This window comes from Chelmon rostratus, chromosome 14 (assembly GCF_017976325.1).
Source record: "Chelmon rostratus isolate fCheRos1 chromosome 14, fCheRos1.pri, whole genome shotgun sequence".
Classification (NCBI taxonomy): Eukaryota; Metazoa; Chordata; class Actinopteri; order Chaetodontiformes; family Chaetodontidae; genus Chelmon; species Chelmon rostratus.
Genome location: NC_055671.1, coordinates 9,651,999 through 9,665,701, shown reverse-complemented (window position 1 = coordinate 9,665,701; position 13,703 = coordinate 9,651,999).

The following is a 13,703-nucleotide window of genomic DNA, read 5'->3' as shown; positions in this document are numbered from 1 at the left end:
GTACTCCACAGCCCTGACCACAACCTCGACCGCTGCTGCTGCCATGCTTGCTGACTCAATGTTAATTAGGTTAGGGAGCTGCGACTGTAGGTTGGGCTTTTGTTAACTGGAGCTTTGATTTGGGTTTCTAGGATCTGGCAGCTGAGCAGGCAGCCCTGCAATTGCCGCATTACATGCTGTGGGTTGGTGCGCAATTAGCCAAGTAAAAGAACCAGGGGACCTTTGTGTTACATCTACTGGCAGGTTTGTCTCAGGAAACTGGGCTACAAACACCATTTTTCTGCAGGCAAACACAAAACATGCAGCACACTCATGTAGGCTGACTGTTATCAATCCCTGGAGTCAGTTTAAATCCCAGATAAATTCAGAGCATTTACGCAGCAGCGTCGTTCCAGGAGCATCTGCAGGGTCAGGAGTCGCTTGAATTCCTCTCATTAGAACCACGAGGCAGATGGAGCCATGATTCATGTGGCTGGGTCTGCATGCAACGCTGCAGACTACTCACTCATGCACATGAGCAAACAGATCACACACATACTCAAATCCGCCACACATGCTAAACACACACGCATACACACGGGGTGTGAAGCGGTAAATGCAAATCCTCAGCGGATGATTGGTGTGTAGGTTACTGATGACGGGGAATTTCAATCGCAATCAACAGACAATTTGGAAAAGCTAATTATTTGGAGTATCATGTCTTGGTGTAAGACGGAACACAGTTACGAGTAAATATTACGCAGCCAAGGAACTTGCTTTGCTGTCTAAAATGGTCTTTCACTGCCACTTATTTCACACTTCTGGAACGCTTTGTGCTGCTGCCCGCTGCCATTCAGCCTCCACCTCAGCAAGTGGTCCTGCGGTGCTGCTGCTGCACCTCACTGTGAGTAAGGCAGCAGCGCTGCTGAGTGGAGGGACAAATCACAGCGCTGGCCCGGGTCTTTACATGGGGGCAATATTTCTACGTGACATATTCCAAACACACATTTAATTACTCTGGAGTTTATTGTGTTTTGCAGACATCCACAAAAACTGTGATTTGAAACAAGATATTGTCACAAATGCCAACCTGCCTCCTTTTTTTGATTACAGAAAATTCACATGATGCATTTGTCTTTGCAGGGCTGCTTGAATAGAAGCAATTAGACTGAGAGGGCAGATAGAACATCTTGTTCATTATACACATCATCTTCTCTCTTCTGCACAGCCAGTCCTCGGACTGACATGCTCTCATACGTAACAGGATGTCCAGATTTGCATCCCTTCAAGGCTGAATTAAATAACAAGTGAGCGCAATTTAACTTGTAACTTAGTATGTGAGACAGCGCAGGAACACCCGCAGATGTTTCCGTCTCATTTTATCAGTGATATAGGTTCCATATTTTGAAAGCGCAAAATACCGTACATATGCTTGTTATGTTTATGCATTTCTCTGCCCATCGCTGTACGGCATCACAACTTGACCCTGCAGCCACATGGCACACCACGGTCACGGCACTCGACCAGACACAGTGATGCAGTTCAGCCGGAGAAACAAACGGGGAGAGAGGACAAGAGGGGCGGCGAGGAAGCAGCGCGAGAGGACAGAGCGAAACGATCAGGAGAAGAATGAGCAGCTTGAGATGCACACAGCCAGAGAGGAGGAGAGATCGAGGCAGCGGGAGAGAGGCGGGAGGGGGGGCGCGCTGAAAAATGGGGGAAGCCAATAAATGGAGAGTCACTGAGGGATCAACCGGGCTGAAGATAAATATGATTAGGTGGAAAACTGGAGACAGACTGATGGAAGGGGATGTCAAGGAAGGGAATATGAGAGTGGAGGGAATAAGCAAATGGAGGCAAGTGTGAGGAGGACAGGATAGAAAAACAGTGAAAGGCAGCCAGACTACAAGAATGGGGGAGGGAGGTGAAATCAAGCCTCTCACACTAGTCGCTGTGTGTGGTCTCCTAGCAACACTGTCAGCCATGCATCTCTTCCTTAGCTACTGAATATGCACAAAGCAGGACGTCAGCCTCGTCATACGTGATGATCCCGGGGTTGAACCTCATTTGTACCTGATCCTCCAGTAATAATACATCTCATGTACCTTAAAGAGAGATAGCATCAGTTTCCAGTAGCAACCATGCAACCTCGCTGCTAACATTCAGGACGCACTGAGCTACACACTGCACACACTCTAGATGTTACACAGGCTGCTACTTAGCCATAAGCAGTGTGTCCAAGATAGGAAATGTGACAAAAAAACTCAAAGGAATAACATGACATTTTGTTAATGAAGGCTTTTAAATGCTTTCCAGGTAGATATGACTTCCTCTCTCAGCCAAACCGCTCCTCTCGCTTCAGCTGCATTCCTCGATATAAGAAGCCAAATATCAATCATAAAAATCAGGTGTAGATGTTTGCAGTATAGTAACAATTCATCACTTGTCAGAGTCAAAAAGGGGGCGGTGAAGTGAAACAGATATTAACGTGAGCTTGGAGAGTATCTGCACCAGCTGATGATAAATAATAAAAGACTGGAACACTGAAACAGGAGAAATCGCACCTGGTTCCTCTCCTCTCACTGGTTGTAATCGCAGATTTGCTCACGTTTTTGGTCAAACGCCACCGTCCTCATGTGCTGGATGGTGTGTACGAACATCGAGTACAAATCTTCTTTTCACATCCAAATGCACAACTAATTTGTTGTCAAACACTTGAAGGGTAGTGACCATGATGATGGGTCATGATAGCATGGTCCTGCAAATTATATTTGCCCGTTGATATCATTAATAACTCAAGCATTATAATTAAGTTCATGAGCTGCGTAATGATAGCGGGAAACTGAAAAATAATGCCAAGATTCACAAACAGTTTATATGACTGAGTCACGTCTTTAAAGCAACACTGAGTAAGATGAGAAGACTGATACAGCTCTCATATTGGGGGGTTATGTGCCCAACTATTTCTTGGCCAGGTGCACGGTGACAACAAGGTTTTGTTTTTTGTGCTGATTAAACAAAGGAGATATAAAGTGTTAATTAGTGTTAATTAGTGAGCTTTAGAGGTGCTGGCAGGTGGATTTTCTTACCGCCAGACTGGTTCCCTGTGTCATTTGTGCTACGCTAAGCTAACAGACTCTAGCTTCATTTCACCATACAGACTGTGAGTGGTGTCAATCATCACATCTGACTCTGAGCAAGAAGGAGAACAAGTGTCTTCCCCAGAACTATTCCTTTAAACACTTCATTTAATTTCTAATTAAATGAATTCATGTTTTAATTTAATTTTGTTATTTAAACAATTCACAATTAAATAATGGAGACACCGCTGCGCTCTGACAAAGTGACAAAGTGACAAATTCACCCTCCAAAAGTGAACATTGTGCTGACACAAAATATTCATGGCCAGATGTCACACACTTTCTGTTCACAGAAGCTCAACTTGCAGTGAGAGATACTCGCTGAAACATTTAGTCAGACAGATCACTTATGCTGCATCACAACATTAAAGGTAAACTATGCAGGATTTTCTTTAAAAAGGAATGTATAGACTCATCCAAAAGAAGTCCCTTATGACCGATCACTTATGACCAACTACGAGTGCATTGTTGTGTATTTTTCTGCAGAGACCCTGCCCTCTGACTGCATTTTGTTCTTTTGCTCTGGTCGGGACATTTCTGGGCTGCAACCTTTGGGCAGTGGGCGTGTAGCCCCCTGCCAAAAATAGCGTGCAGGTGAGGCCAGGACTTTCTAAAAAGGTAGCGCCCAGACCACAAGCAGCACGCAACATAGGGGAAGCTAAACACATCTGAACAGTAGTAGTATAGAGTTCACCTGTTGTCAGTGGTGGTGTCATGATCCACGCCTCGACCTTGCTGCTGTCAATTATAGAAAACAAATTATAAGCAATGACTCCTTGCTTAAATCTCCACTTTTCTTACCATACATGATACGTTTGCCAAATCCTGTGGTGTGTTGTGGCTGTTTTGGGGTCTAAAGAAGCTCCTGCCCATCGGAAGGGCTGAACTGGGCTGTCAGAAAAACGATCATTTACCTCAACTTAATTAAACATCTTTTGCTCCCAAAGAGAAGGTAAACTGTTTAAAAGTCTCTGGTGCTGTCAGGCACACAGGATTTTTGCAGTCCTCTGACAGCTGTATTGCATGTGCACTGTGTAGAAACTGACTTCTGCTGTTTCAGACTTAACAGATATGTCTCCTTTCAAACCGAAATCTTTGAAAAGCTTGAACTCTGCCAGGCCGGCCTGCAGGATAGAAACCCTTTGAAGCATTAGCTATTGCTCTGTGGGCTTCTACACACTCGTTAAACCTAAATAAACAACATAAGCTTTGGTAACACCAAATAGTAACCTGGCTGAGGTAAAACCTGCCCCCCCCAGGCGGATGCTTCTGGTACTCTGACGTGCCTCTGTTTGGAACTGTCACTATGGCAGTCCTCCCTTCCCTTATTTGTCTCGTTTCTTCACTATCACCTGCTCCACTAAAGATTGTGGATATGCTGGATATCCTGATCTGCTCACAGGGCTCAAAGGCATGTGAATTTAAAATATGGAGGGGATTGTTTTTGCATATTTAGTCCAATTAATGTGTATTTAAAGTGTGTCTGCAGTAAGACGAAAAGGAGATTATTCAAATAATTCCCTGACTGTGCATCACTAAACCAGAAGCCACGGCTTTCACCTCTGGGTCATACGGCGCTCTTTGCTGCCGGAGCATGCCTCAACTTCTCCTCATGCACTGCTGTTGTGCGCTGAATACTCTACAATATTGCATTGTGCAGTGAAATGCCTGTGGCTGATGAGAATGGACAGGAGGAGGAGGAGGAGGAGGAGGAGGAAGATGTAGAGGCTGATGTATCACTCCAGGCCAGATAGAAGGCACATGAGAGGCGGAGAGGAATTTTGCTGAATTTTCCTCTGTACCTCAATCTGATGTTTTGAACGTAAAACAAATAATAACCTCAGTATTTTATAAGTATGGTCACATGGCAAAAATAAAACCTTAAAGGAATGTTTTTAGTTTGTCTTTTTTTAACATAATAACACAGAAAAAGGAAAAAAAAAATCAGAGGTCAAAAACTCAAATACACTCACTTAAATATACATCCCCAAGACACTCCGTGCTCTTTGGATTCTCCTCCTTAGCGTTGTACAAACTGAGTGACTGCTAAATTTTTTATGGACTGCAACCAAAAATAACCTACAAAAAAGCTTTCCCTTTCCCCCTCCTCACCCTGTGCTACCAGGACACAGCCTTGAGCCTCAACAAATGTGCAGAGATGCTCCACGTTTGTCTCAACCTTCGCATCCTTTCTGCCAACAAATGCACCTTTCATTGCCGGCGTGTGCGCGCATAAGTAAACATCTGCACAATGAGCGGATCGCGCACGGTTCGAAACGTGAAGAACTGCAGTCACAGAGTGTAACCAGCGACCAGAACAGAGCACTTATCATCAGCTTCCTGGTCAAAAAAGAGACAGGTAGTGAATGACCTTCCAGTCCCTGTTTCCTACCTCAGCTTACCCTTGCCTTCATCATCTTCTGCTGGAATCTGCAGTAACCAAGGTGACCCACTGCACTTAGCATACATGAACACTTAGCGGGCTGCCAGATCCACAAGCCCGTATACAAGAGTGGACACATTTTGTTTACTCTCTCTGTCGCACAGGGTTCAAAATATGGTGGAAATATGACGAGATGTCACCATCAAAAGAAGCACTCGGGGCAGACTTTGCCCTGAGAATGACATGTGGAGAGAGGGGAAGGGGAAGAAGTGAAGCCGTGTGTCGGGATGCTCAGGGTGTGTATACCACTGTCACTGGATGTGTTATGATGAAAAAGTGCAAAATGACTGCATTCACGTTTTTCTGCAGGGTTCCCTCAAGATGACCTGTCTCTCAGAAACATCATTCAGCGCCGTACATACGGAAATTCTCTTGTCGCATTACAAAAAAAAAAGAGAGGTAGAGATCACATCATACACAGAGAGACAGTCTCTATTTTGTTTGCTCTTTGTATGTGGCTGCTGAACTGCTGAAACCCAGACTGTGAGGTACAGTGCTGCGGGGAAAGGAGTGAGAATTGGAATAAAAAAAAAGCCCTCCATGCTCACGCTCGTGCACGAGGCGAAGAGCTCCTCTCTGCAGCTGCACACGCTTCACTGAGCCAGCATCCCTCTCTAACCGAGATCTGACTTATTTTAGACGTGGATTACCCAGCAATATTGCCTGCCTCCCTGTTAGTTTGTTCAGATCAAAGCCTTTTTTCTTCTTCTTCGATATTTATGAGAAAAACTGATCATAAAAAAATCCAGACTGTCTGTCAGATATAAGTGCGGCCGCTATGATGTACTATTAAGTAGGACTGCGTGTTTAACACTAAATCTTTACACAGTGCATGATGTTCTTACCTCTTATGGAAGTGAGAAATGTCTCATCTGCTTTGACAAACCTCTGCACAGACTGTGGACAACACGCGTGGTCTCCCTGAGCAGAGTCAAACGTGGCTGAACCGAAGCTGTGCCTCTTTTATGATCCAGAGCAGACGTATTTAACTACATGTGCTTACTGACTACTGCTTCTGATTCCACAGTCTTGATTAATTTGATTCACATGCAGAAAAAAAAGAGAAAAAACATCATAGCCTGCAGCACCGTAGGTTGTCCCTGCCCCAACATGACAAACCTCATAAACTATTCAGCAACAATCAAGCAAAACCCACTAACCAGCCCCAAGCAAAACAGGCATCAGCTGAACATCACTGTAAACTAGACATATGATTTGCCTCACAGCAGCCGGCAGTGGACTTGACTCGTGCCTTTCTGGAGTCAGTATATTTTAAATTGTCTGCAGAGGCTGGAGAATGAAAAGCAGACATGGCGACACATGCACAAGAACACATCAGATTTCTCCTGTGTTGACAATATCATCATAAACCTGCTGCTGCACTTCTTCTGACTGAAAGATGGAGCAGCGGCAGCGTTGGTGTGATTAGCGAAGCCAGGTAGGCCACAAGTGGTCTTCCAACATTTGAATCATCCTACTCCTTGTGCTCAAAATCCCCCGATAAGCGAGTCATAGCGTAGGTTGCGTAGGATAAGCACACACACACACGCATGCCCACACACAGCTCACCCACTCATTCATCTCATTACAAACAAATCATGTCCCTTATGGCTCGGCTGTTTGCTCCCCACTGTGTTCAGCAGCATGACAGTAACTCAGAAGCGGACATTTTTAATGGTGTAAAAAATGCACTCGTTTGAGAACATAAGGAGTTTGCGTGACAAAGCTAATTTCTGGTATACACACTGCCACCTCCAAAGGTTTGTTTTTTAATCAGGCACTTGTGAGAGCGGTTGAAAATCAGTAAGTTAGAGATGTCTAAGAGCATTTCAAGGGTCTTTACCGCAAGCTGAAAGGCAGGAGAAGTGGTAAAGCGCACAGGTTCATTGGCCTTACATGTGTGATTGGCAGGTTTTCAGCTCAGGGTCTCACTTGAGCAGTTCCTATTCCTGTTAGTCCTGCTGTTCGCTGCACTGACAGTTATGAAATGGAAAGGCACTAACTGGGACAAATGGCAGGTGATAGCAGATAATGCACTGCAGGGCGTCTGATTCAGGCAGTGTTTTCTTAAATTGCACTCCTGCGGTGGGGTGGGACGCGTGGCCAAAACAGCAGATGGGAAAATATCCCGGACTTTAACAAGATGATCATGAGTGGCAGGTGCGGAGACTTGCTCAGACCCCATCTAGAAGCGAGAGTGTAACGCTCGTACACTCTCACCTCTGCGAAATCAGCTGCAACCGTGTAATTGTTTTTGCTTAGCCGACGTCTTGGTCTCCGCACGTTGCTCTGAGACAGCTTGTTAATTTGTCAGTAATTGTCCACAAAAATGGCCATTCTGAAACGTTTCAGTCAGATTTTCAACCTAATTTACCCAACATTGAAACGTATTACAAGGCTAATAATACAACCCTGATCTCAAAAAAGTTGGGACACTGTGGGGACAAATTTGCAAATCCTTTTCAACCTTTAGTCAATCAAGAGCAGTGCAAAGACAATAGATTTAATGTTTTAACTCATCATCTTCATTGATTTTTGTAAATATCTGCTTATTCTGAATTTGATGCAGCAACATGTTTCCAACAAGTTGGGACAGGAGCAACAAAGACTGGGAAAGTTGTAGAATGCTCCAAAAACACCTGTTTGGATCATTCCACAGGTAAACAGGTTGATTGGTAACAGGTGATAGTATCATAATTGGGTATGAAAGGAGCATCCTGGAAAGGCTCAGTCCTTCACAAGCAAGGATGGAGCAGGTTCACCACTTTGTGAACACATGATTGTACAAAGGAGACTACTACATTATGTTTTACACAGCGTGCCTACTTTTTTGTAAGCGGGGTTGTTAAAAAAAATTGCAATTAAAATAATTGCGAAACAGAAATTGGATAGCCGTGCCTCGAGACGATGCTATAAAGACGTTAAAATTGCCTCCTGATCTACATGAGCTGCATTACTTTTGGCTCCCAGATGAGTCTTGGTGCTTTTTAAGCCTCCAACATCTTTGTATATCAGGTCAGTGAGTAAAATGTGCTCCTGTTTCTGCCACCTAGCCAAGCAGCTGGGACTCTTCTCAGTGCAAATGAAGATTGCTCTGACATTTACAACACATACTTAAGTTATCCTGCATTCGGATTTGCATTTCTGAAGTCACTGTGTACACTAACCTATTTCACACTCTGGCGCTGAACCCTGAGTTTCTGCTGGTTTGCTGCGACCTTTAGGTGTGTCACAGACAATGAATTACCACTGCGAGATACTTCTACAACCATTATGCCCCACATCACTCTCAGACCCAGGTGTACAGATGACACAGTGACATGTTAAGACAGCCGTGTTAGTGGAACATAAAATACTTCTCACTGTTTGCGACACACAGCTGCCAGAAAAATACCATGTTACTGCCTTCTGATCATTTACTGAACATTTTTCAAGGTCTTTTGAAGGTCTTTGGCATAAATGCTGCATATTAACGACAACAGGGACATTAACACATTATTCTGAACCACTTTGGTCCATTTATGCATGCCTAAACATGTCTAATTCAAAACAAAGCTACAATGCGCTCCTCTGGTAATTCAGCATCTTAGAAATTATTGTCCTCACATAATGATGCTGAAATGACTTCGCTACGGGCTTCTTGAGAAAAGGCGAAAAAATAAATGGCACACATATGTTAACATTTGTGCCTCCTGTCCCATATTGCATGCTTATCCATGTGGAACACACAGCACAGATACAGACAAATAGAGATCAACATGGTTTGAGACTGAGACCTCTGTGCCAACAAGAGAGGAGTAACTGTTGGCTCCTAACTTTATTTATTTTGCGTGGTACCATGCAAATGGCTTTGAAAGGTTTAATGAGAAGAAAACAGAAGGGAAATGAACAAAGATGAGTTGCCTCAAGGAAATCATTACCACACATCATTACTCTTGACTACACACTGCAATGAAGACTGGATGCTGTAAGATGCTTACAGTCCAGAAAGAAAGCATTTAAAGGGGGCATTTAATTTGAATTTTGGCTGGTTAATTTGGCCAGACGTCCGCCGGTCAGACAAGGGACACGCATGTATGACCTTCTGTGCGGAGCACCCAGCGAACCGACATCCAACAAGGCGGCTGCAGAGGGAGCCCCCCAAATAAAGCACCAAGAAGTCAGTGGTCATTTGTGGAGCAAAGTATTCTCCTCCTCTTCCCTCAGTGGGTGCAGTGCATATGAGTCCATTTATATTTTGCCGTGATTTTTGTTTTTCTTCAGCCTCTGCATCCAGTGCATCGCATAAAAAAAGAACGCTATCAGACAAAAAACGACAACCATTTCCACAGGAGAGCTGGCAATCTGTATGCCTTTATGATATCTATTCAGAGAGAGGGAATTTAGAGTGGGAGGCACAGCTGAAAAAGTCTAATGGGATTCAATTCCTCTCTTTTTACTGGGCAGTCTGCGAGTAAAGAGCCAGGAAAGACGGAAGAGAGGGGGGTGACATCTAACAATATCCAAGGCAGGATTTGTACCCAGGACATCGCTGGTAAATGGCATGCCCTTTAATCAAGAAGCCACCAGAGAGATCCTTCACACCTTTCAACCTATTTATAACTCAACGCTGTGACAGACTCATGAAAAAGTTGATTTGATCTGTAAGAAACACGGGGATTAATGTTGAGGCTGATGGGAACTGGGGATGTGATATTAATTTCAAATTGAACGAGGAAAATCGTGAATATTTGGATTCAACAGCACATGACTCTGATGAGTTCATGTTAATACAGAGTACAAACACAATACAGAAAAGGTAGTTCAAGTAATTATATCGACTTGACCTGCATTAGACGCTTTAAGATTAAGGGGGAGCTCCTCCAAACAGTAGTATGATGTCGTCTGCGGCTCCCTGAAAACAACCTGATGATGTCATACTGATGTCACCAATGCAAACAGGGGGCAGGAGGTTTACCAGGAAGAGAGTGTCAGGATTTATCTGCCTGCGCTTTGTAGTTTTCACCAGTCTTTTGTAATGTGTCTCCCAATCTTATGGAAGTGTAGTAAAAAAAAAATCTGAATTAGCCCTTTTCTAATTTCAAAAGCAATATTCTCAGCTCTTTGAAACCGAAACACAAATCAGCTTTATTAACTCCCTTTCTAAAAGTCGGAGGAGTTATATGCTTTGTTTACAAGGAAATTTAATAGCAAGATAAAACAAAACGCCACCCCTCAAAGACGTCTGCCATTTCATCAATAGATTACCGAGCCCGCTGATTTAAAACAGTCAAAGCACTTAACCAACGCCTCCTTAATTATATACAATTCCAAGACACTGGCCAACCTCCACACACGAAGAGGAATAACACAAACTTTACGGCCCCCAACACATTACGGGTGTAAACAGACAATCATTGGTATGACTCACAGAATTTTAAACCCAAACCAGTCATGTTTTTTTAAAAGAGGGTGGGCTCCAAGTCACAACCTCACAGAGCCCAAAGTGAATTCTTCAAATATCAGTAGTACAAGTTATTCAGTTTACTCTTACATATGCCAAAGAAAAGCAGCAAATCCTGCCATGTGAGAAGCTGGAACATGAGAATACGTTGTGTTTTTTCACTGTGTTTGCTTGGGAAAAGTGACTGAAACTGTGATGCGATTATCAAAATAGTTCCTGATTATTTTTCTGTCATTCAAGAAATCGATTAAGCGACTAATCCCTTCAGCTCTAGTGGGCCGTTCAATCACTTTTACCAGAGTGTTATTTACTCAGCATGAAAGTACAGCGGGGAAGTAAAGCAGAGTGATGGGGGAGAAAACTGTGGCGAGATTCAATCCAGAACCACAAGGGACAAACTTTAACTGCCTCTGAGCCCATCTTCTCCACTCATAGTAAACAGAGCAAATTACTTCTCGGACCAAATTAACCTGAAATTTCTCCACTGCGATGATCACTGAACAGCCACGGAGCGAGGAGCAGAGTTTAGAAAGCCCTCATGTCTCAGCTGGTAGCAGTCACTCACATAGCTCACACGCTGCAGTAGAAAACAGGCTCCCTCCGTCATTTCTGATGCCATCTCTCTCTGACGGAGCTGAGAGAATCAAGATGGTGCAAGCACAGATGGAAGAAGCACATGCTGTCCCTTTAAAAAAACAACAACAACAACAATGCACACAAAAGCCAGCTAAACGTGTCTACAGTGGTATTGATTTAGAAATACCTGCACGACCGGCCAGTAGTAGCCATTCCTATTACTTTTACCAACCTATTGACCTGCTGCTGCTCAAACTCAGGGGAAACAACCTGTTTGGGTGCTCCAGGAAATCCACACATACACACACACAAAAAAATCCATTACTGCTCATCCAGACAGGGGTATCCACTCGAGTAGAGAAATGGGCTTAAAATGTCAGCATCTGCCACGTCTGTCGCACATCCATCAGTCCCTCTGCTCTCTGGCCCTGTGTGGGCCTTCCCTCGCCATCTCGCTGTATTCGTGTATTCAACCTCGCGAGCTGAATTTCTCATCACTGCCGGTCAGAGCGACTGAATCATCCACTTCCTGGAGAAAAGCTCAAATATGGTCAGAATCCTTTCTCCTTAGCTGAAGTCGCTGGTCACTTTTTATTCCATCCATCAATACATCACAACAGCGAGCCCTGCCCAATTTCATTAACTCCTAACCAAATCCTGTGGTTGCTTCTCATATATGCTAAAAGCTCCACATTCTGATCTAGCAGGATAAATCCTCAAGGACTAAAGGTTGCCAATCACACATATCCCATGTATTCCCACGCTGCACGCCACAAACTGCCTCACAGAGCTGCTGCTTCTTGATTTAATGCCATTTCTGGACTGGATCTGGGATCGCCAGGTGAGCGACGACTGCTAGCGAATGCTCATGTGAGCCCCGGTTTTCTTCTGCATTCAAGACACGCTGCACAGTATGTGTGGCTCACAGCCTGCACTCAATGACCCCAAAGTCACAGCTGCTCTCACCCATCCCTGCTCTCCTCTATCTGTACCAACATAAACCAAACGGTGCAAGAGGCAGTCATATATCAGATCCTGTTTATCTGGATCTGTTTGCCTAAGCAAGAAGCCATGCATAGGAGGATTTTTTTCATGTTCAACGCCAAGGTCAATCGAGACAGGCCGGTAATTAGTTTCAATCTATATTTCAGTTCAATTTTGGGCAGATGGTGAAGTAGGATGCCGGTGAATCATCCCTAAAGACAAATCATCACAACATTTCTATATTCAAATAGGAATGGCTGCAATATTCAGTCAGATTTGTGATCTCCTCTCACATGCTCATGCTGTGTTTGTTTTGTAGCAGATAACCAGCTAACTCACATTAATGCTTCTGTCAAAATAAAATGTCCACTCAGTATTGATAGGACATCTCCTGCCAAGTCAAACAGCCGTCCCTCATTCTTCATAGTAATATCGGGGGAGACATTAAAGCCAGTCGGCTGAAGACACATCTGTACCAAACGCTTTCATTTCAGCAGCCTGAATACTACTGTTTATTGAAATTTCTTTGAGCATGTGGTGGAGAGGTGAGGAAGAAAATCTCTCAGTGTGAGTGAGGCTCGTTTTGAGTGGATGTCACGCCCGGAGGAAAAAAAAAAAAAAGGAGGGGACAAGAAAAAAAAAAAGTGTTGACTAACCTTAATTTCACGTTGAATTCACAACTCCTCGACTCTCATAAAGGATCTAAGGTGGGATACTGCGGCAGTTTATTGGGTATCATCTGATGGGTTTTCCTTTAAAACACACACACACACACACACACACACACACACACACACATCTGATGAACTCGCTCCCCTCATCCAGACGCCTGCCTCTCCCGCACCTCAAAGACGCGCCAACACATCCTCACCTGGCTGCGCGCACACAGACACACACACACTACCGCCCATTCAAACACACACCATGCAACCCCTTATCCGTAAACATGCAGATGTTTTCCATCATGGCCTTGCAGACTGACGCTGCTGTGGTGTAGGTGTCCGATCAGCGCCGTGCACGCTCCAGCATCACCAGTCAGCTGATGGAGGCTTGTTTTCGGGTGAAATATTTATAAGGTCTTGTCACGACTGAACTCAAGCACGGGCTGCGGGCTCCGCTGCGAGGCGGTCCGGCCGTA